General features: G+C 42.5%; 1 pseudogene; it reads right to left on the bottom strand.

Annotated features, from left to right (window-relative positions):
• LOC115381294 (desmoplakin-like) overlaps positions 1 to 25469 on the bottom strand; it is a 26033-nt pseudogene extending 564 nt beyond the window's left edge.

The raw sequence follows: 25469 nt of genomic DNA, 5'->3' as shown, positions 1-25469 counted from the left end.
ATGTAATGGGATAATTCACATAGTAAAATTACAAATAAAAGCTTGACATGGATGATAAATGAAGCCAAAAAGAACTAAAGGCAAGTTTGCATGTATTCTCCTAAAATTCCATTTTATAAACTCACCAACAAATGCAATGAACTGCTATGCAGCCAAGTACAATGAGAGCAGGGAAAAACTGTCTTGCCAGACTGGGAAATACCTCTATTGATTTTCTAATGGCTCCCACCATAGAATTGCTAGAATAAATAATGGTCATCCCTCATTGTGAAATTTCCCTTCCAATCTGGAAGACAGTTAGCGCTGCATTGTTTACAGGCACTACAAGAACAAACAAACACAGCATGGTACTTAGGAAAATTATTTTCTGTTGAATAGATCAGACACAGTTTACATCCTGCAAACTGGTCAAACAGCACCAATGCCATAAGCCTAAACGAACTTCACTTATATAGCACGTGTTTTACACTGTCAATATATGTTTGCTCATTCATTCACACCAGTGGAGGTAACGCCCATCGCAAGACACTCGAATCCATCCACTAGGAGCAGTTTGGGGTTCAGTGTCTTGTTGAGGACACTTCAACAAGTGGAAAGCGGGGGCGTGGAATCGAACCAACCACATTCTGATTGTGAGATGACCACTATACCAGCAGTCGCCCCATTATGTTTTTTTCATTTGCAAGATATTCACAAGTACTTAATGAATTGTGTGCCTGCATCAGTGCTGTTTTCATGCTTATAAATATCCATTAGCGACTACTAATATAAAATGACACATAAAGGACAGTAACGGAAACAGGAAACCAGGGCAGAGGTTTCATTGATGGTGTAGATGATTGGTGGTAAAAAGGAGTAAAGAAAAAGTAGCCGTGGGCCCCATCTTTGCACAAAGCAGACAGACAGAAGGGAGCGCATTTGCATGCAAGTGATGCAAGTTTATTTAAACACATACAGATGTATGTATTCAAATCAGAGTTATTGAGTGGGTTGGATCTACAGGGGGCTCTATGGGTGTTCCAGCATGCAAGGCAAAGGTATGGCTAAGACAGTGGTTGCTACATGAATGATCAAATTTTTTGACTCTGATTGGAAAGATGAGAGCAATCCAGCACTAAGAGCTAAACCACCATGTACCTCTGTGGCTTGCTTTTTGTATTTTCTCAGTCTCTTGCTTGAGTTTCTCCCTCTCAGAGGAGAGCTCTGACACTAGGTTGCGGTAGTCTGTGTTACTTCGCTCACTGGCCTGCAGCTGCAGCTCCAGAGCAGTAATCTGTGAGGACAGCTCATCATCACTCCCCTGCTTGGCTCTCAGGAGTTCCTCTTTATCACGCCGCGCTGCCCTCAGCTCTTCTTCCAGGCGGAGCCTCTCTTTGCTCTGGGTCTCTGTCATCTCCTTCAGCCTTTGAAGCTCAACAGAATTCTCATTCAGTACCTTATTCTTCTCGTCTATAGTTTTGTAGAGACTGTCATTCCTTAGGTTTGCCTCTTTGGCCCGGAGCTGCTCCTGGAGTAGTTGTTGCTGCAGAGCTTTGAGCTCGCTGCCCAGCTGTGCAACGCGCTCTTCTGAGGTCTTGCCCTGTCTGATGCTTCTCTCTAACTCCTCCTGCAGCCTGAGACGCTCTTCTCCGCCTTTCTTCTCTGACATGCTGGCATGTTCGTTGCTCTGACGTAGTGCAGTGATGGTTCTGGTGTGCTCTGACAGGGTCATGGTTGTGCTTTCCATCTCAGTCTCCAGTTGTCGCCTTCTGGAGATTTCTTCTTGATTGGCTTTCCGCAGATTCTTCCACCTGGCTCTCAAGACTGTCTCTCACTGCCTGAAGGTCCTTGACGCGTCCCTGCAGTCTGCTTAAGTTTTGCTCTACTCTGTTTCTCTCCTTGCGCTCTCTCTCCAGCTCCAAAGTACTGTCTTAAGTTCCTCTTCGCCACTCCCTCAGCTGGGTTGCAGTCATGGACGAATTGGTGAGCTTGGCTTGCAGCTGGGCCACAGTTTGCTCAAGTACCCCACTGACCTTCTTCTGTGATCTGCCGTTACGGATCTCCTCTTCTAGACTGTGCTTGAGATAAGCTACCTGGTCGGTACTCTCCTCCAGAGCCTTCATCACCTCAGCCAGATCCTCTCTATGCTGGCTGCTTTCTCATTCCTCGGCTCATTAGCGACTCAACCTGACTTTCAAGCTCTCTCCTCCTGCGCCCTCCTCTAAGATCAAAGCCCGGTGACTTTGAGCTTCTTCCTCTGCCCTCTTCTATGCTCCTCATCCTGGATCAGGGATATCCTCAGCCTTCTGAGCTCTTCCTCCAGACTCCTCCTCTCTGCCTCCATCCTGTCATACTGCTTGTGGAGCTCAGCTGTATCCTCATCCCTCTGGGCCACCAGTCTTTGGATGTCTGTGCGACTGATGTTGATCTGGGTTTCGTATAGCTGACTTTTAAGTTATTGATTCCGTACTGCATGGCTCCTTACCTTTGCTATCTCCTTCTGTAGCTCCTTCACCGTTGCTGCCTCCGCATCCAGCTGCCGCTGCAACTGTTCGATCTAACGGTCCTTACTTGCCACAGACTTCCTCCACCTCCATCTTGGACCAGCTGACTGTTTCCAGCTCGCTCTGCCTTTTATCAGCACTGATTCATACTCCTCCTTCTGCTGCATGTAGCGCTCCTCTGCAGCTTCCTCTTGCGCTTTTCTTCATCCAATAAGTAGGTGAGGCGGGTCACTTGATCGCTCAGGTCTGCAGCTGGCCCTGGGTGTTGTCTAGGGTGTCCTGGCGGCACCGTACTGCAGCGCGTGCTTGCTTCACCTCCTCCATTGACAGCAGTCGTCCTTCGACTTGCTTCAGCTCCAGCTCGTAGCGCACGATGGTTTCTTTATAGCGATTTATTCTTGGCGTCACGCTCATTCATATTGTCCTCAACTGGCGAAGTTGTTCTTCCAGCAGGTCAATTCTGGTGTTACGAATCTGTAAAGGAGATAGATGAACTATGAATGTAAACAAATAATTTTTTTTTTTTTTTTTTTAGGTTACTTTTGGATTCCAACAGCTCATTTGTCAACAAACATTCACTTATCCATATAAGAGCACCAATGGCATTCTGTTATCTACCAATCAAACCCAACTATTGGACCAAACTGACTTATTTAGTGCCATAGAGCAATCCGTACATGGTCAGCACTTTGAGGAGCTTACCGGTAATTCACTGACACATCAATAGAAATCGCTGCCATGCAAGGTACACCCTGACACATGGGCAGGGCAGGATGGGGAATTAAACCACCAACCCCGGTTTTGGAAGATAAACAGCTTTTAACTCTGTATTAATCTTATTGGGGTCTGAGGAAATTTTAAGCTTCTTGCTCTTAAGAAAAACAAACAACATCAGAGGCAACCCAAACAATAAGACATAACACATAACATCAGCAGCATCAGTGTACCTTGAGCTCCTCCATGTTCTTCAGTAACTCTCCCAGGAATCTGTAGTAGTCACCGGACTGGGTGAGCAGCTCCAAGTAACGAGTCTGCAGCTGAATAGCCTGAAACAAGGAACATTTCATTATGTAAAAACAAAATCATGCCAATCAGTGGATTCAGGTCAGTTCAGTAGAACTATTTCACAGGTATTCTACTTTAAAGTTACAGCATGCATTACGAGCACTAACCCTTAGCTACTTGCCTTTACCGAGTACTGATACGGGCAGTCATTAATTCTACATACATACCCCATATGCAAGCGACATGCAAAGGCTATGCGTTGCCACCAACCAGCTCCGCAGAGCCTCTGTGTCGATGCGCTCTAGTTTACCTGCACCATAGCGTCACATAATACTCCCGGGTTGAAAAGCGGAGCTTTCACTTATTTCAAGAGTAGAAAGTAGCGGACCCAATACTCGATACTGGTATCGGTGACAGTGCAGTGATACTTGTAATATCAATTTGACCAACAGGATAGTGCTAACAAATCTATTTTGGTCTCTGTTTGAATAGAGAGAAAGACGCAACAAGTGCTCGCCATTGGTTATAATTAATGTTGCAGTTTGCATAAAATTATTGACATGATGTGAAGATGTCAGAAAGTGACCATTATTACCACCTGTACCTGTACATCACACGATTGCACTTAAACTGAGCTAATGTCAAATTCAGACTTCACCTCCTAACCTTTAACCTTTCTCGTCTGATCTCATCGTTCTGGGTAAAGTCATAGCAAACAGCACAATTTTTTTAGTTGGCCATGAAAACAAACTTTGCAATCATCTGTAAAACTCCCTGTCAAAACTCTGAGAGTAGACGCTGGCAACTAAACATCCCAACAGGCAAAAATATATAGTCTCGGGGCATGGAGGACAATTTACATGATTGTACACTGAAACCACAAACATTAAAGAGCGAATGTTTCTTGGTATTTTAATTAGGTGGATTAAAAATTGTTTCTAACCTCTTGATTGAGATCCATTGATGGAGATCTCAGCATGGTCCTCTTAATGGGAATGTTGAGCAAAGTCTCCAATCCAGAGGCGTAAGAGGAGAGGTCTGATTCATAGTCCTGAGAAAAATGAATCACGATGTAAGACAGACGTTGAAATAAGTTGATGATTTGAATCTGCGGCTTGTTTACCTTGACAGCAAGCACACAGGCCTCATTGTCCTTCAGCACGCTGTCCACCGTCTCTCTCTTTGCCTTGATTTCTCCATTCAGAGTCTGAAGAAGCCAAACAAAGGGAGACGTCAGACGTCTTACAACATCCAGGACACAGATGCTCACAATGAGTTAATGAGTCGCATCACGAGGCTGAAACCTTCTGGTTTTCAATGAGGTCTGTGAGCACTGGGACGCTGTCGATCTTCGTGGCCTGGAGAGTGTCCTGCTTCTTCCGCGTGGCGTCGATCCAGTCTCCGAGGCTGGTGCTGGTCTGCTGGTAAGCTTCAGCTGGGGGAGATACAGCTGCAATCCTGGACTCTGATCAACAACAAAGAATTCCAGAGATCAAACACAAGCCAGAGTTATTCCTCTTTCTACAAAGCTACAATCTGATCAAGGTGGTGCGAGAGAGCTGCCACATGGGGAAGCCTGTAAAAGATCCTTATCTTTATTATTAATGTATCGTATCTTTTATCCAGTCATTTATGCTCACTGATTTTTAAGTTCTCAAAACACAGTGTTCAAGTTTCTTTGCTAGTTATTGAAAATGAAAAGCAGTGTGGAGTAATTCTTAAAGCGATACTTCAACATTTTGGCAAATTTGCCCATTTAGCGGAATTCCTTAGTCATTTCGAAAAGCATACTTACTTTTTTTTGTGAGGGCGAGCTGTTGTTTATTCAGAGGTGAGTCGGGGAAGGTTTTCGGGACGGACACAATGGAGGTGACGGTATTTTTGTTCCCCCTCGTCAAACTCATCAAATACACAATCCAACAACCCCAAAACACTTTGGTGGACACGTTATAATCCGCACATTCATACGCTGTGAAATATTAATGCAAAATTACGAGATTGAGTTGTTTGTGCGAAGATTGCTAAGACGGAACTACTTACTAAACATGGCGTCTGGGCGTAGTGATTCAAAGAAAAAGTAGTTCCCAGTATTTGCTTCAGTGTCGCAATGCTACAATATTATTTGTTGGTGTTCCACAGCGTAGTGAATGTGCGGATTATAACGTGTCCACCAAAGTGTTTTGTGGTTGTTGGATTGTGTATTTGATGAGTTTGACGAGGGGGAACAAAAATACCGTTCACCTCCATTGTGTCCGTCCCGAAAACCTTCCCCGACTCATCTCTGAATAAACAACAGCTCGCTCGGTGTAAAATGTGCTGTGCAGGAGACAGACGGGAACCAACCTGGTGTCGACCTGTCCCTGAAGACGTCTCCAGCGGTCCGACAGCATGCCCACGTCCTCGGTGTACTTGGAGAGCAGCAGGTCACACCTGTGGAAAGGTCCCTCCACCTGGCTGTTCCAGTGGCCGGCTTTGGCCAGCTCCGTCTCCAGGGAGGCCAGAACGTCTTTCTTCTGGTCCAACTCCACCTTGACATTCTGCACATCAACAACAGCACGGTCAGAACTGCAGGACCAATGCACACACACACACACAGCATGCGTGCATACGCTATGAACATTAACAGTGAGAGAACACAGAGGTATGAACAGACCACCGAAGTCCTCATTAACGTTTGAAACTGTACCTGCTTTTGTGGATTTAACGCTGTAAAAGTTGAGTTACTCTACAAGTAACTAAGGATCTGTACTCGATTGCAGTCATAGCTACTTGTCAGTGTTTTCAACACTTGCTGAAGATTGGTTTGAAGTGAATGATGACCCGTCCTGTGAAATACCTGGAGGGCCAGCATGTACTCCTCCACCTCGCCAGGGGACAGCGACGTGGTCTCCTTCTCCGTCAACCTCGCTTCGTGAACTTTAATGATGTCCTCCACCTGCGCCAGGCTCTCCAGCATGTCCCTGAGAGCCTGCAGCCTGATCAAGAGTTAAGAAAAAAAAAATGTGATGAAAACATATTTTACAACAACCAGGAGGGATATTTGTGAAGTGAAGTTATGAATCTGAAAAGCAAGTACGGAAGCTAAGTTTGGCTTTTCGCTTCTTTGTTGTTTTCTTAAGATAAAATAAAGGTGTGAATTTCATTTGGCATTTAATTGGATTTTTATGTTTGAGGGCAACTCTGCATGGAAAATCCAAACAGTAAATCTATCCAGAGTTCATTAAGAAGGGGGGAAAAAAAGAAACTGCTGGTTTCTGTGGTCTTTTATCATAATAAACAGATTTACTATTCACATCTTTTTCAGAAAATAGATAGCTGTTTTTTTCTGTTCATTGACACAGATGTCTAGTTTTCTTTAGAAATTATTAAGAGAGGACATCAATGCATTTAAAAGTGGGTAACAACGGTTAGATCCATAATTACGCCAGTGTAAGTTTGCATGATGAGGATTTGATTTTACTTATATTTGCCGATTTGGCGTTTTGTACCGTTGTATGTAGGCAGCCGAGTTGCTGTCCAGACTTCCCAGTCGTTGGAAGATCACTTCCAGCTCGGTGCGGAGGAACTGGGCCTTATCCGAATCGTTCATGCCCTCCAGCTCTCTCAGAATCTGCTCCCTCAGCCGTGTGTACTCGTCACGCATGGAGTCGATGTCCCGCTGCATCGTCTGCACGGACAGCAGTAAAGTTTTTACACTGGGGATAGGTTGTGTCTGCATTTGCTTTATTTGCCGGTCTGAGTTTCTGCCTCTACCTCCAGCTGGGTGATCCTGACGCCGCAGTCGCGCACCGAGTCGTCTCCCATGCGGATGGAGACGTGCTGGCTCAGCATGCCCTCGGCGGCCTCCAGCCTCAGCCTGAGCGAGTGCAGCTCCGACAGGCTGTGCGAGGACACGGCGGGGGCCGCCTGGGTGGTGACCACCACCTTCCTCTTCACGGGCTCCGTCTTTTGCACTTTCACCACTTCCTTCTTTATCACCTCCTTCTTCTTCTCTGACACTTTCTTAACCTCTGCTCTTCGCCTCTCCTCCTCCAGCCTCAGCCTCTCGGTCTCCAGTCTCAGCCTCTCGGCCTCCGCCAGCCTGATCATCTCCTCCTCCTCCTGCTGCTGCTGTATCAGCAGCAGCTGCTGCTGGCGCTGCTGCTCGGCTACGTGCTGCACCTCAATTTCCTGATGTGCAACTGTGGAGAAAAAAATGTATGCATTAATCTTAACAGAGAACAAGAAGTTTCTGTTCGCCTAAAACAAGTGTTCTCAGATTCAGTAGTGTAACAGTTTTCCTCTCAAATCAGCACATTTCTATGGCAAAAGCACAAGCTGCAACATGAATGCAAAAGAAGCAACACTTATACAAGAGAGACAACACAAATACAAAGGCCAAAACAGAAAACGATAGACACAAATACAAAAGAAAAGTGGCTAAACAAAAATTGCAAAAATTAACAGACCAATACAAACCACAACACAAACATAAAAGCCACAGCATAAATGGAAAAGCCACAACAAAAGTACAAAAGGAAGTTATTTTTTGCATCACGTTGTTTAATTTGCACTATGTTGACCCTTGAGGGCCAACAAAAATGATAGATATTCATATGTGCGATATTTACAACACAAACCAACTTTCGATTGGTGGGCTGTGGTTTGGTGGGATTGTGCAGAGATGAATTCCAAATTCCACTATAGACCTGATATATTTTGCTTTAATACTTTAGAATGCTGAAATTTTCAGATCTTGAAGGCCCAGTTTCTGGTTTAAAGCCAGAGACATAAAACCTTAAAGGGATACTTCAACATTTTGGCAAATTGGCCCATTTAGCGCAATTCCTTAGTCATTTGAACAGCATACTTACTGTTTTTTGTGAGGGTGAGCTGTTGTTTATTCGGTGAGACAAGGAGGGCTTCGCAGCGGACACAATGGAAGTGAATGATATTTTTGCTTCCCCTCGTCAAACTCATCAAATACACAACAACAACCCCAAAACACTTTGGTGGACATGTTATAACCACCAAGAAATAATATGTAGCGTTATGACACTGAAGCAAATACTGGGAACTACTTTTTCTTTTGAAATCACTACGCCCAGACGCCATGTTTAGTAAGTAGTTCCGTCTTAGCAATCTTTGCAAAACAACTCAATCTGGTAATTTGCATTAATATTTCACAGCGTAGTGAATGTGCGGATTATAACGTGTCCACCAAAGTGTTTTGGGGTTGTTGGATTTGTTTGATGAGTTTGATGAGGGGAACCAAAAATACCATCCACTCCATTGTGTCCGTCCTGAAAACCTTCCCCGACTCACCTCTGAATAAACAACAGCTCGCCCTCACAAAAAACGTTAGAAATCTGTTCGAAATGACTAAGGAATTGTGCTAAATGGACAATTTGCCAAAATGTTGAAGTATCCCTTTAAAGATCTGGTGTGATTCACAGTGACGTTCTTTCAAAGGAAGTCACACCAGAGTAAATTATTAGACTTTAAAGACAAATACGATGCAAAGACAATTTGTATGAAATACGAATGCACAAATTCACGACAGTCAATCTGGAAAAATCGAATAATTTCACGTTAACAATATTTCAATTGAAACTACTGAGCAAATGTCTGCATGTGTTGTCAGTATATGAACAAGTGTAAGGCACAGACAGTGGTAATGGAAGGCAGGAATTGAATAAGATATGACAGTGAAGAAATATACTGACTGTAAGTTGGGAGCTGCACCACCAGCTGGTCGTAGTGCGCCTGAGCCCCATTGAACTGGTTCTCTATGCTCCTCTTGTCTTCCTCGGCAAACATCTGGGAGCCGTGGCTGCTGCGTATGAACTCCTCATAGCGAGTCTCCATGTTCTTCACGATCTGCCGGTACTCTTCGGGACGCATCTTAGCCAGCTGAGCACACACACATCATGTAGGGTTAGAAGTGCATCAAATGAACTGGAACCAATAACATCAATAATATGACTTTCATTTTCATACATTAATATTATTTGGTAATGTTTAAACTCTCTCAGTCCCTCAGAACTTCACTGGTTTATGGGGTTTTGGTTGTGAGAGCTCAGGCTTTTGTTAAAAACTACCAGGTTGGTTTAACAAATCTCAAATAATTTTAGAGAGTGTAAATTTTAAGCAGTGTAAAGCAGAGAAGTTCGACGCTGGATGTTAAAGAGTTGAAAGTGCATTTAATTCAAAGGCAGACGGATGTGCTCTGTTTATTCCTACCATGGAGATGGTGAGGGAGTTGATGTATTTGATGTCCCGGATGCAGTACTGCCAGGCGATCAGACTCTTGACGTTGATGAACAGCTGGTTCCAGATAGACAGGATGGCCTCGTAGTACTGCTCATTCCTTCCAACAGCAGAGAGAATGAATTCAATCCTTCACTCAAATCCTTCTGGAGCGGAGGGACCCCAAACCGTCTGCTTGAGCGTCTTACTTGTTGGCGAGGCTGACGCTGAGCGGGTTGGGCGGCGGTACGATCAGGCACACGGAGGGCACCAGCATGTCCAGGCCGCCGGGGCCGGTCACCTGCCACTTGCTGCGCTGGCTGTTGTCCTTCAGGATGGCCTCGTTGTCTTTACAGATCACCTTCTGCAGAACAAAAACGTCTTCTCAGCTCAGGCGCTACACCCTTTACTAGTGGGGCTTATTCTGAACAGGTGGAGGAGCTCTTGAGTGCAGATAGAAATGGAAAATCAATGCAGAGGCAGTAAAAAAAAAAAAAAAAAACACCCTTAAAATGTAATAAATATCTGACAGCAACATTATAGCTTTGTGATTCTGTAAGATGCATGTAGACGCATATGAACAAAGGGTAAGGAAATACTGATGACAAACAAAAATATCTCTCATGTAACTTACTTTCTAACTTGCTGACTGACTTAAACAATAATCTCTAAAATTTACTCAGTGACTCACTCAGTTACTAGTCATTTACTCACTGAGAGCTTTACTGACTCATTTATTTAGTTTGCTAATAATATAGTTGTTTAATGTGTAATTTAATAAGTTACTCATTTACTCACCGCCTCGCTTATTTACTAGTTACTCTTAGACTGACTTACTTATTAACTCAGTGATCCATTTTTACAATTATTAATTAGTTTCTGATTTATTCAGTTGCTCACTTGTTTATTCAGTTACTAAATTACTCACTGAGTAATTTATACATTTACTTTAAAATTTACTGTTATTTATTTCTTCAGTTACTAATTTACAGTTATGATTTACCTACACGTTAACTCGGTCATTTGCTTATTTATATGATTCTTACAGATGGCGTTGTGGATTTACATAATTACACATCTAATTAATGGATGACTCAAGGATTTAATGACTGACTTTCTTTTTGGTTACGAATCTATTCACTGATGCAGCCTTCACATGTCATTAACATGTAGTAGAAAACAGGCTTAATAGCAAGTGAAAGTGTTTTATAAAGTTTAGTCGCTCCTTTAAATCCAGACCGACTGAACACACTCAGCGGTGTGGACATAGTGCGCTGACCTGGTCCTGTTTGAAGTCGCACAGCGCCTTGACGATGATGCCGCTGCTGTTCTTCTCCTCCGGGTTCCGGGGCTTCAGCCTCACGATGCTCTTGGACTTGGCGACCAGGTGCTGCACCTGCCGCTTGTGCTCCATGATCCTCTCCTTTTCCCTCTGAAAGGTCAAGAGATCACAGTCATGGTTACAAAAGCAGCTCTTACTGTGCTGTTAGAATAAACAGGAAAATGACTGTGTGTGAAATCACCGAGTGGACAAATTGGTAAGCAAACAAGTGAGTCAGTCGGTTAGTTAGTTACTCACTGGCTACGTAGCTTAAGAATGTAAGTCACTAAATAAAGGATTCCTAAGTTAGTGAGTGAGTTAAACGGGTAAGCAAGTCAGTAAGTGATGTAGAAAGTTGGTAGTTTAACATAATCAACTGGATGCTGAAGGAAGTGAATAAGACTGTCGTTAATTTTGTCAGCAAATTGTAAATAATTAAATAAATTGAAAACCAGAAATTAGTAAGAATGTAAGAAAGTGAACAAGGAGGTTAAGTATTCCACTCAATGAGGTAATAAGTAAATAAATATCAAGTAAATCAGTTATTCAGCTGTGTTTGCAGACAAACAAGTAACTAAAGCAGCTGATCGATCAGAATGTCACTCAGTCAGTAAACTTAATGAGTAAACAACTAATTTAGTAAAACTATAACTAAGTTAGCAAGTATGTGACTCAGTAAAACAAGAGGGATGGTTTGTTCATGAAAGACAGAAAAGCTGCGAGAAAATCAAACACAGTAAATGAGACCTGCTGAGATGCGACTTCGCAACTAGTGACTTTGTTAGCTGATAGAAAACTTTATATCAAAAATACAACCAAAAGAAGCAGCTCCGAAGCAAAAATGTCAATGAAAGTGAGTCATGCTGGAGTGATGCATCAATGTTAGCAAATAACCTAAACAGGTCGATTATTAATGACATGTCGCCGCGTCAATTCATGCAAGTATTTGTTTTTTTTTTTGAGAAAACCAGTTATTTCCATAGAGTATTAAGAATTTTAATAGACGAATAGAATTTTGAAGTAGAAATTAGTGATAGATTAATCAATTCATCAAAAAACTGAATGAATGCGGTGCTGTGACTCGGCGCTGCACCTCCAGGTCCCTGAGCAGGTCCAGCAGGGTCTCCAGAGAGGTGTTCTTGTCACACGTGAACTTCTTGCGGACTGTCTCGTGCTCCTTCTGCAGAGCGGAGTACGTCTCGTTGGCCTCCTTGAAAAACTGGTAAAAACACACCGTGTTTGATAAGCTCAGCAAGACAAAGTGAATTCAGACACACACACAACACACACCACACACACACCACACACACACACACACACACAGTTCACACGGTTCCACACGTTTTCACGGGGAGCCACTGTAAAAATACCAACACAAGTCAAGTGTTTGCCAGTGACAACCATGTTTTTTTGCAGCTACAGAGCTGCATTTTTTCTCCAAGGAAGCAAACACATCAGGCTGGATGTACAAACTGACTGACCATCCACCCATCCATCCATCCATCCAACCATCCATCCACGTAGTAAAGCCTGGGTCTGGGACACAGTCTTTCCACTGGGTGTGCTGCTACCTGGCTGTAAGCTCCATTCTCCTTCAGATGGGTATCAATGCATTTGGTGATTTGGAGAAGCCAACTCCACTGAGTCTGCAGAGTGTCCCGGTAAGCCTGGAGAGAAAGTGTACAAAGAAGAAGAAGAGAGAAAAGAAACTTAGATCCGAATAGGGCTTTCACATATGAAGTGGTGCCATCTGTACGATTCTCCGTTCACACCTCAATCTTGTCTGCAGGGTGGTTGTTGTCAGGAGGTTATCCACCTTGACTTTCAGTTTATTCAGGTCTTTCTCTTTGTCTTCCAAGGCGCTCATCAGTTTCTGTTAAAAACACTGAAATAAGCTTTGGCAACACAGAGAGACACAATTGAATCTACCACAGACACTCCTTCACGGAACACGGAAATTTGACTTTGCAAATTGTATATTATGAGACGCAGCAGTATTTAATAACATTAACCTGAAAAGAAACACCATACACTCATACTCGTCCTTTAAAAATATCACATCATCCTAGCTTAATAATATTCTGTTATATCTCATTTATGGTTCTTGTTTATTGAGCGAATGCAATGAATAACAGCTTTACTCTTGGACTTGTCCCTGATATATTAGAAAAATAATAGAATAAAGAATAAAGTGAAGACATTAATCTCTTGACAGTGAGTGGAAAACGGCTGGTTTCTAACCGAGTAGGCCTCCTGCTTCCTGGGGATGTACTGTTCGATGTTCTTGTCGCCCCAGTCGAACACCAGCTCCTCCTCCTCCCTGTCGTTCACCCACATGATCTCCCTGGAAATCTCCTGGATGATGTGCTGGAGGTCTCGCAGCTGCTGGGTGCGGCCGTGCGACATTTGCTGGCACCAGAGGGAGAGCAAGTTTAAATGCGAGGAGCGGAAAGCGTACAACACCCAGCCGACGGTCGTGTCTGTCACCTGCAGAGTGTCCCACTCCTGCTCCAGAGCGTGAAAATTGCCTTTGTCTCCTTTTTTATTCTGGATAAAGAGAAAAAACGACTTTACACAGAAACACCTGAAGCTATAACTGCTGTAACTTACTGTTTTAATCTTAAAAAAAAAAAAATCACAATGTGGTTACTAATCAAAGCTCAAGCTTTACTAAGTAACTCGACAGTCGTACATGCTGAGAGTCACTATTTGCAACGTTGAAAGGGAAGATGTTACATTACAACATGACTCAGGTGACGTTCACAAGATTTTCGAGTGAAACCATAAAAACTCTGGCTGAGCTTTAGGTCTTCCACCACAACAGTGCTCAGAGTCACCGGAAACACAACTTTATGAAAATGTCTCGCCATTGCCGACGTGTGTGTGTTTCATAATTATTATTTTTTAAAAAGTTTATTTATTCATTTTCCCAAAAAGATACAAAGTGTACCGATATGATAATACAATATATTTTCTTGAATTTCAAAGAAAGAAAGGAAAAAAAAAGAGAAGAAAAAAAACACCAAGAACCCCTTTAACATGCATACACACACACACTTACACACAGATATGCAAAAGTTACATTTCAGGTTTCATTATAAAAAAAAACAGAAAACAGCTCCCACTAGTGGCCGGACATGCGAACTACACTCAGTACTTAATCTGAGTTGGGGCTACAAATATTTATTGGATGGAAATCCTGCACACATTTTAATTGTGTTCATCAAATGAATCCTTTTATTGAGTGTACATCATTTTCAGCGTTTCAGCTCTTTCCATCTAAAACGGACATCATTTTCTAAATGTTGTCGTGTATACACGAAACTTTTCTAAGATGAAAAAAGAAGCTTAAAACGACGTGCTCTCACTTGAACAGTGGGAAGCTTCAGGATTAAATGAGCCACTATTCCAAATGCTGTGTGTGATTTCTTTTTAAAAATTGGATTCATTTTTGATGATACGGGCTTCTTTATAATGCAGAAAAATGCAATTTTCAAGAGTTTCTGTTTCTCTAAGAGAGAAATACCAGAAAAATATGATCACTGATAATGTTCACTTTATGCCACTCAGAAATTCCAGGTTCAGAAATAAAGACGAATTTTAATAATTTGATGCAAAGACACGAAAAGCCAAACTGAGTGAGCTCATTTTAATGTGTGCTATTTCATAATACCCACCAGTTCGTCTCTGGCCCGGTCGACCTCGGGGCTCCTCTGGATGGAGCTGTGGAACTTCTGGTGACTGACGAGCTGCTGCTCGATGGCGGCCGAATCGTCGCCCCAGGGCGCCGTTTCAATCAGACGCTGGAACACATCGGCACAGAAGAAAAGTCAGCGGAAACGCACGAGGAGCCGCCCCGCGGAGTCTGCCCGGCGGAGAGACTCTTTGTGGATCAATGAGCAATTTATGATCAAACATGTCACAAATATACCCAGAATTCTTTTAAAAATTAAGAATTCAAAGCAAAACCATCATGAGATCAGTGTTGAAATGTCCTTTCAGTCTGCGTTTTCACAATAGGTCTCACATTTTTGTTTCCAAAGGAGAAAACAGACAAAAAACCCTTAAAAACCAAACATTTCTGTAGATCTTCGGCTGAAGGAGGACACTCCCTGAAGGCCCACAAACAAAGAGTTTTCTTTGTTGGTGGATCACATTCAGACTTGCACTATTCTTTATAGTAACTATTCAGTGATGTGCTGGGAAAAAAAAAAATCAAAAACACACTGAGAACTTCCTTTTTAGGACAATCTTCGTTATTTTCTTGGAACATTGTGGTAAAAGGAGAATTCACCATCAAAACTGAGGTGGACTGAATTACATGATGCATTTTTTACACGAAGGTGTCAAAGTGTGCAAACGTGATTGTCACGCCGTGCACATTCATCTTATCAGGACGAGCGATTGCACTGAGGCCCGATAATGCTGAAGAAGGTATGTGAGCCAAATGAAGAAGAGAAGGGATCATTTGAACAAAGACAAATAGTGATATGATGGACGAGGGATAGAGGAGGGAGCATGATGCAGAAATAAAGGTGGATGGAACGGAGGCGGCGATGTGACTGAGGTCAACTACTGACACATTGCCCACAACTTCACACTGGATTTTAAAGTGTACACAATCTGTGCAGCCAAATGCTTCTACGCAATATTGACATAACAACACAAGGTTATAGGCACCAACATAACAACATCATATCAGGCAATAATCAGCTGTCTTTCATTTACATTTATATTCATATAAAGGGCGGTCAATCCCATGTCACCATTAATGTTGTTCATTCTGTAACCTCTGAGTCACAGGGATTCAACATTAAATGGAACTCATTATTAGCATATGCTGATCTCATTTACGAGATTAATGGATAAAATCAAAGTGAAAGATTAGATCAAAAATGCATGGCCATTTGTTTCGCCTGTATTTGATTAAAACAGATGTAGGAAGCAGCCATACAGGGCCACTGCCTAGCATGCATAAGGACTTTTTTTTTTTTGTTTTTAACCAGATGCCAATTTTCTTATTACATTTTTCAAACCTTGCAGACAATGAATTAACATGAACGTAACAGAAGGTCAGTTTTGCACATCTCTGAATCGGTTGTCAGTTTTTGCAACCGTGTCAATCAAGCGTTGCTTCAGTCACTGGCCCAAGATAAATGGTGATTTTGGGGAAAATGAAGTCATTTTTAAAAACCATGAAAGGTTATGCTGAATGACCTGTTGTGTTCAGTGTTGAGGTAAAAGATGTCTTTGTATTGCAATTTCGCAGGATTATTTCCCCAAACACCCAATACATTTTTTAGACATGATACTTCAACATTTTAACTCAAATCAAATAAGAAGACAGTATGTCCATCATACATTGTTGTTACACTTATTGCTTTACAAACTTTGTCTCAAAACAATAGCATGCGCTGAACAGACTGGGCTGGTTAATTCTAATCTGCAGATTGTACATCCAACATTTTCTTGTGCTATATATTATATATTATATACATTCACTTGTATGATAAATGAATGTTAATTTGTTAATGTGGACACAGCAGGAGGTCCTCTGGTGGGGGTGTGGCCTCCACAGCGGGCATGACAGTGTTTTATACGTGGGTTCCTCACTGAGTTTCGTTTGCACATTTACACGGTGCACGCTCAGGGCGGGGATGAAAATTTTCACTCTTGATGAAAGCATTATTTTCTTGTGCGGTGCACGCTCCGTACAGCGAACGCAGTTTTTTTCTCCCCACCTTTTATGATGTCAAAAGCAAATAATGTCGCTCCTATTCCGCACATCAAAATAGCCCTTAATGGCTGAATTGTGAAAAAGCTCACAACAGCAGCCTGGTGCTAATGCGGCTGTTATCCACCAACTTGTTACACAAACTGTTTTTTAAGACACAACTATGTGAAATGCAGAGTAATTATAAATAAATAAATCTCTCAGTGATTCTTGTGAGTCTCATTTATGATTCCTCTTTGAAGTGGCCACTTTTTCATTCTTTTCATACAAAATATTATAGGAATTATGTATGAAATACGTAAAAACCATGCCACATGCAGCACTATTTATAGGTTTTCTGCTTTTTAAAGTTGTAAATAATCTGCTGACAGATTGTTATTTTTTTTTTTTCCATTCTTTATAATGTCATTATATGCCATGTGATTAAACGACCTAAAACAATATATGGGTCATTATACGATTACGTGCAGTTTTTTGTTATGGTGTTGGTTTATGTCAGTTTATGAAATTTACATAGCAGCGTAAAAACCACATACTTTGTGTATGAATTCAAAGAACTTGTTCAAACCACTGATTTCTCTTGATTTTTTGGCATGTCGTAGGTGGCGCTATCAAGCCATTTTGATCTGCCCACGTCCAGAGCCAATGAATTATGGTATTTTGAGTCCAGGCCTGATTTTTCCTCCAAATTTGGTGAGTTTTCATCCCAGAAGAATGCCCTCAAAAATGCAGACTTCATTCACAGAAATAATAACAGCCCTTACAGATACAACCGTATCCTGCGCCCAATATGACAAACACCGCCGCAACGGAATCACGTTGATACGTCAAGCTCATCAAATCAGAACTGAACTCACGCAGATCTTTTCACCTGATATCTGTCGAGAACGCGTGGTAAGAAAATCCGTAGGCATTTATGCTCGCCAGGTATTTATTACTATTATTGAAAACACCACTTTGCCTTCAGTGCCACTTTATCCTGTGCTGTGATGCGAGTTATTGAAGCCAGTTAACTGTGGACAAGGCCAGGGTACACACTCCCTCACAGGACAAACACACACTCACATTCACACTCAGGGCCAATTTAGGGCAAAAACCTCACATGCATGGTTTGGGACTGTGGGAGGAAACCAGAGTACCCAGACGAAAACGCACATGAGGGGAGAACATGCAAACCCCCCCACAGAAAAACCCAGCCAGTATTTGAACCCAAGACATTCTCACAGTGAGGCAGGAGCACTAACCGCTGGACCTACATGTAAAAAGGAATAAAAAAAAAAAAAAACGATATAAGTGATGCAAAATTGTTCCTTCAGCTCCAGTTTTTCACTTTCAAACTGACACATCATGAGCAAACAGAAATAAAATCCTGTGTCAACAGGACATATGTTGACATATGTCAACATTACAAATATGTCACCCGTACCCCTGCTACCGCAGGTCCTTCATCCCCCACAACAGATCTGGCAGACTGTACAACTCTACTGTGTAGATATGAGCACTAACGCTGCACATAATATCCTGTCGATCACGGTCACTGTATAACCCCCATAATCAATCGTGGTCACTTTCTCATACACCTCATTCTGTTGCACGGAAAACCATTACGTGTACAATATTTGTATATATATTAAAGCTCCTTTTATATTTTAGATTATGGTGTAAGTCAGGTCTTTTCTTCTGTTAGATTATCTATTAGTATTCTATGATCCTATTATTCTTATTAAGATTTGCACTATTACCTATTCTCATTCTTTATAGCAGATTTCCTCACTGTTTGCCCCCCACTGTTTAGGCCGGTCTATCCGGCTGCTCTGTTCTCCAGCGGTTTGTCACAGAACGTCTCTGACCTGAGACATGGTTTAGTTTTTAGGGATAGACCGATATGACTTTTCAGAGCCGATACCGATGAGTAGAAATCCGAGATACAGACAGCCATATTCACAACCGATATTTGGCTGCAGTAGAAAATCACAGTTGACGCAGAATTTGAATAAGTAAATAACATTGTCAAAGCACGACATCCAAATGGCAATAAAAGCACAAAAAATTCATTGAAAACAGAAACAGTTGCGCTGCATGTTCTCCGTTCATGGCGGTTCCTGTTTTAATCATCCCTCACTGATTTCGGTGATCGATAAAGCCTTTGCTCAAGTCGACAGATAACAGTATAAGCCCAGCGACAGAAGGTTGAGAGCACCATCACCAAGTCAGAAGCAGCAGAACGCCGCCGTTCAGCAGGTGCAAGATTTAGACATATTTGAATGTACCAATGACTGTGGATTTGAATAAACTTTCCTTAGATTAAAAAAAAAAAATCAAAGAGAAGTTTTTTATAACTCGTTTCCCCAAGTAATTCCTAAAAAAAAAAACTAAACTGTAACTGAAAAATGTGACGCACTGGTACAATTCATTCGGGCAGAGTAAATCGCTGGTTTGTGGATAGCAGATGTTTTAAAATGTTTTAAAAATGCTTGAATCTTGAGATGACACAGCAGCATGAGCATCGGCCGCTCTCGCTTCGTGTTTCTTTTAAATTGCTGCATTTAGTGGCTTCACTGTACATTTCCTGCTATGACTCACGCTTTCACCTGCCCCACCTGACCTTCAGGCCAGGTGAAAGGAAAAGGAGGAAGTTACAGTTTGCTTGTTAATAGGTCAGGTTAAAAGCAGCAGCTTGCAGTGTTTTCGGTGTTAGAGCAGAACCAGGCTTTCTTTATATTTAACGGAAAACAGCTGTTATTCTTTATGACCTTTGCTTTACCAGTGACAAAGACAATAAATATGTCCTGGTGAGATGTAATAAAAGTCAACATTTCTCCACTCAAACACTCATTAATGAACAATACCAAACAGAAGAATGAAATAAGATATATAACATAAATATACACACAGCCATTATTGCAGCAGGTATTCAATAGGGACTGAAATATGTGTGTAGAGCGTGTTACTACATTTTGAGAAATTAACCTCTTTACATTCTTCTACAACAATTCAAAGACCAAAATAAATCTTTTCAAACCCTTCAGAAAGGGTGCGTCCCATCAGAGACCACATTTGGTACAAAAACAAGCGTGTGCGTGTGCGTGTGCGTGCACGGTGTGCGTGTGCTTGTGTGTGTGTGTGTGTGTGTTTCCTACCTTCTGCTGTGCGATCCAGGCCATAGCGTCATGGAAGCTCCGTCCAGGGTCCTCCCAGCCGCCGCTGGAAGCTGCCCCTGTCCTCCTCCTGGTCCCCTGCAGGGTGCCCCGGTCATGGCCAGTGTGGACTCCCTTCAGCTGGTCGCTGTACATCTCCAGACTGAGGATTAGAAAAGAGACAGATGAAGCTCGACCGGAGTCGTCCTTATTGCTGGTGTTGTAAAAAAAAATCCAACGCTTAACATGAAACTTGAAGTACCCGACAGGAGGAGGAGTGAACCTTACAAATACCGCACATTATAAATACTCATCACTGTAATCATGTGCTATATTTGAGGTACCTGATGTGCATTTTTTTTAAAATTTTGCTGATATAATGATTATAATTGAGTACAATACAATATGAATACTTTTTTCAAATAGTAATCCTGTTTTATCACTTCTTAGCCAGTGAATTAGTACTGTAAAAGTAAATTAACTATACTGTTCCATTGCTTACATTGTCTTCAGTAATAAGCAAAAGGAATGCCGTTAAAAAGCAAAGTGAATAAAAAGTATTTCTCTCAAACAGCACTTTATTAGAATTTTTTTTATCCATTGAATAATGAGTCAGTCAGAAAACACTCAAGTAAGAGAGAAATTAGTCTGAAAACTACTCAGTGAAGTGTTTTTAACTCTATACGCATCGATACCACTGCTTAAAGGATGAGTACTAACTTTTCGTGTGAAGTGGAGGAAAGCACTTCATCAAAGTAGTGTGAATGAGAGAGTCAGTCATATTTTGTTCATGTTTAGCGTAGAATGGCTGGGGTGTGAGTCCCGAAATGCCCGTTTTAATGCTCTTGATTCCTTTCATCTGTGTGGAAATATCTGTTTTAGTATCGAGTACAACTGTGTGCACTCAGGAGAGATTTATCATTGTAAAATGAAACGAGTAAATTCCACTTTCTACATTTCACTTAAATAAGAATAAAACTAAAAAGTTGAAAAAAAGTAGTGAGAACAGAAAAGGAAACCTAAAATGTGAACCCACAGTTTATGCTGCCACCACTACTTTAAGTAATTTTAGTGTATTTTGAGTATTTTTAGTGTAGTTGTGGTTAACAAAAGTGTTAGTACTTGGACTGAAACACAAAAGTGTTTTTTTTTTCCCCGCCTCTGCCAAGTTCCTGTAAATCCGCTGAATCTGAACGACCCCCTTGTGCGTCGCACAACGTCGTTTTGTTCAGACGTTACACCAACGGGACATCAAAGGAGCGGCGAGGGGCGAAGGGGAACTGAGGTGAAGCCTGTCCTACCTCCGGACGACGTTGTCGGTGGGCTGTCCCATCTGTCTCATGTCCCTTGCACAGCTCTTCAGCTTCTCTATGGAGTCCTTGGCCATTCCCATGTAGTACTCGGCATCACTGGGGGAACTGCCCTGGTCCGGACACAAACAAACACAGGCGCTTCCAGAGGTGTGCAATCACTGGGCACAACACTAAATGCACAATACACACTGTGGGGCTGTTGTTTTTTGTGTGTACCTGAAAAGACCAAAATCAGGAGATCTGGGTGATTGCATTAGTATTTTCTGCTTTTCTGAATAATAGTTTTTGTCTTCTAAATGCTTCACAAGAACATTACTGACTTTTGGTGAGAGTGAAATGCATCCAAGCTTCACAGGAATGTTATCTAACCAGAGCTGCGCTGCCGTGCGGAGAGGTCGGCGCAGTTGAAACAAGCCTAATAAATCTAGCAGCCTCAAGCCGAGGTAAAATCCCGGGAATAAGCAGATAATGCACCGCAGCTGCTCTCTGAGCGCCCAACGGCTGAACTCAGGGGGCTTCAGCGGAGCAGACGGACCCACCGGGAGGAGGCTGAACAGAATAACCCTTTCATTATCTGCCTGGTTTCTGTTACACGCGTACAACGCGCTCTTCCAGGGACTCGGATTACAGGCGCACAGCGCCGCTCTCATTCTTTCTGCAGGCCTGTGCCAGCGAGCAGCAGCACATGTTTGGTGTCCCGAACGGCGGGTGCGTGAAGCCGGTGGGCTGGCGCGAGGTGGAGAGAGGCCGAACTGGACTCACAGACTGGATGGAGTACTCGGCCGTCTTCAGGTACTCGTTGCACTGGCTCTGCAGGACGGGCGCTCTCTGGTTGATGGAGGGGCCGCTGCGGGGGTGGGGGCAGAGCAAACTCGTCACACACACCCATCATTTAAATCCACAAATTCACAGATCACATCACACCTGTTTTTCTACCAAACAAATTCAAATGAGTGAGCCTGAAAGTGAGGAAGGGCGGAGCTGGCCTCCTTCTTGAGGGCGGCCGCGGAGCTGCGACCACAGGAAAGTTCCCACGTTTAACCAACAATTAACTGGTGAACATAATTGTAACGTAATAAACACATCACGGAGTCAAACAGAATCGCATAATGAAAGGACACACGAATGATTGATCAGAGGAATAAAAACAAGCTTGTTTCAAAGCATTAACTGGAAAATAATTAAAGGAACATTTTACAATATTCACATGAAAAAGGCTTCGTTCTTGTGGTTTTTCACTTTAGAAAAGTTCGGCATTCCACAACAGACGATCACGATGGGTTGTCTTATGCTGACCTTCAACTCTAAAACCACCAAGTCCAGGAGAATCTGGACCAGGACCAGGGGGAATCTGGACTGGGGAGTCATGTTGGAATTATTTGCTACGGCCATTCTCATGCAGTTTCTCTGCCGTCTACGCGGGACAGAGCCCGAGCGTTTCCACAAAGCGTGACTTTAGCTCGTTTAACATGGCGATAGCGCTTCAGCATTTTTGAGAAGTTCCACCTTGGACGTATTTTCAGAGATACAAAAGACAGCACAAGTTCCTCACTGTTGTGTGTAAACGTTCGCTATGACACTAAATAAAATTTCAGTTTTGTTACACAAATAAAAAACTCTTCTAAATGTCTTCTTTAGTGTGTGACGCCTCTTAACGTCACTCAGTGTAACCAAAGCAATTCAAATTCCCCTCAACAGCAACTCCTCAACATTCATACATTAATTTTACATGTTTCACATATTTAGCCCCATATAAGTAACGAACAGTGCAGGATGCAGAATAAAACTAGAAAGAGGGGGATTTAGTGAAAGTTAAAATGAAAGGACCAAAGATAAAAGAGCAAAAGGAAGAGTGCCGAAATATTATTACAGGACAAATACTTACAGCTGCCTGTCTGAACTACAGAAAGTCACCGACTAGCCCCTACTGACAATATCACTTATTTTTCTTGTGTTATGAGTTGAAAATGATTGCCTTCTAATCATAAAAGAGCTGAATCGACCTCACCGCTTGATGCCATTTTGGGATTTTACTCCCAGCATGTGAAAGTTTGGCAGATCTGCCTTCATTTATGGTTTTTCAAACACATTTATATCATTTTAACGACCGTGAGATCGGGAGCACATTTCATTCCTCACTGTGTTTTTAAGCAGACCAGATGGAGGATCCGGCCTCCTGAATCTAAACCCAGCAAACCGGCGAGGACGCACAAACCTAAGCTGGGCGTCTCCACCAGATGCACAGTACAGGTTCACTTGGGAAGAAAGTAGAGCGGGGCGGCCTCTCCTCCTCACCTGGCTCAAACTGACTGCGTTTCTGACTTAACTCTCCGCCAGCTGAACCTATGCGGCACATCAGTGGACCCGCCGACTCTCCGGTGCAGCGCAAGCGAGGACGTCCCGTCTGCATACCGGGAGCACTGTGTCAAACGTCTACGGCGGCGTTCAGGAGTAATTAAGACACGCTGAACTGCTGGCTCAGCAGAAACGCTCTTTTCTGGCCCGACGCCAGCGTTTCAGTCGACACACAGGAACAAGTCGGCACTGAACAATCTTGGAGGAGAGTTTTAGGAATGAGTCGCTTCATTTCTTAAAATGCTGTGACTGTCACTGAAAAGACAACATCGGGTAAAGATTAAGGGTCATTTCTGTGCTCGAGTGAGAGCAAACAGACTCAACTGAACTTAGCTTACTGTGTGATTTCAGGCATTTCCCACCTCATTCCTCATTGATCAATAACACATCAGTTCAGACATTTCATCTTGAAAGCATTTTTCTTTTCTTTTTCTGCCTTAACAGTTAACATCAGCAAAACCCAGGCTGAAAGTTTTCCTCACTCTCTTGCTCGATCCCACAGGAATAAAGTATTTCGGTGTGATTACATGTGCCTCCACGGTGGATTTTCGCTGCACCACAGTGACACATTTGCTCAGTGGGTGCTAGACTGGAGGCACTGACACTGACACGCATGTGTGTGAAACCAAGACTGTGTGTTAAGCCGCTACAGCAGAAAGAGCTCAGGAGTTAAATATCTGCTCTGCACAAAAAAAAAAAAAAAAAAAAAAAAAAAAAAAAAAACAGAAGGCGGCTTATATTGGAGAAAGCTGCGGTCACAGTGCCTCAAATTCATCATTCAGGTATCAGAATGCTTCGTGGCTGTGCAGCGTTATTGGACATCTGTTGATTCTGTGCTCCAAAAGAGAACTTTGGACAAAGAAACACTCTTTTAAAGACTAATAGAATTATTATTAGTCATTTTTTTCTGCATTTAACCAATTTTAATCAAATTAAAGATGCAACTTCACAGAATTCTTTAATTTTCACTGTTTTCAATTTAAAAAAAATTAAGATCTTTTGTTCCATCAGCTATAAACTAAAATGCAAATGAGATTGATTAAGGAGTGGCAGATGTAGGAACTGCAGTGACAGTGGATGAAACTAATTTAAATTAGAGCTGCACTGTGCAGTAGTGGTTAGCACTCTCATTCTCACAGTATGTCGACCCCGGGATCGAGTCTCAAGCTTGAGCCCATACCTTTACTGCATTTGCATGCTTTTTTTACTTCCCCTCAGTTTTTCATGACATGGTCTCAAAACATGCATTGTTCCTATCTGCTGACTCTACAGTTGAGCTGACCATCTGTCTGCCAAAAAGTCAGCTGATACTGGCTCAGTTGGAGCCAAAGCATGCAAAACATTTTGATTTTTTTTTTTTTTTTTCAATATTCCAGTGACCTGGGAGGGTATTCACTGCGTGTGATCATTTATGTAACATATAGGTCAGGTAACGAGGCAACACCCTCAGCAAACAGGCTGAATGCAGGCAGGTTCATTACAATCTGCCTGCAGCTTCACTGCTTCTGTCACTTCGAGTTAAGTCAATAACCACTGTTGCAAAACGCAACAAACACCTGAAATATTTACTCTTAAAGATTAGCAACCCTGCTGTGCATGCTTACAACAGATTTTCTTTTTTTTTTTTTTACTTTTTAGGGGGGGCTTGAGGACTTTTTTTGCCTACTCTGGTCTTGCATGACTGAACTGGAAACTGAGATGAATATTTGATGGGGATGTGCAGTGAGCCTGCAGCGCGTGCAACATGGAGACCAACAGGTGGAAAATGCAAAACTTTAAAAGTGCACATACCCCATGCTGCCTCCAATCGTGGTGCTCATCGTGCCGCCCCCCATTCCGCCTCCCATCATGCCGCTCATGACGCGCCCCCCATCATGCCGCTCATCGACGCGC

Source organism: Salarias fasciatus, chromosome 23 (genome assembly GCF_902148845.1).
Source record: "Salarias fasciatus chromosome 23, fSalaFa1.1, whole genome shotgun sequence".
Lineage (NCBI taxonomy): Eukaryota > Metazoa > Chordata > Actinopteri > Blenniiformes > Blenniidae > Salarias > Salarias fasciatus.
Note: the sequence above shows the minus strand (reverse complement) of the source record. Positions and strands in the feature narration are given on the sequence as shown.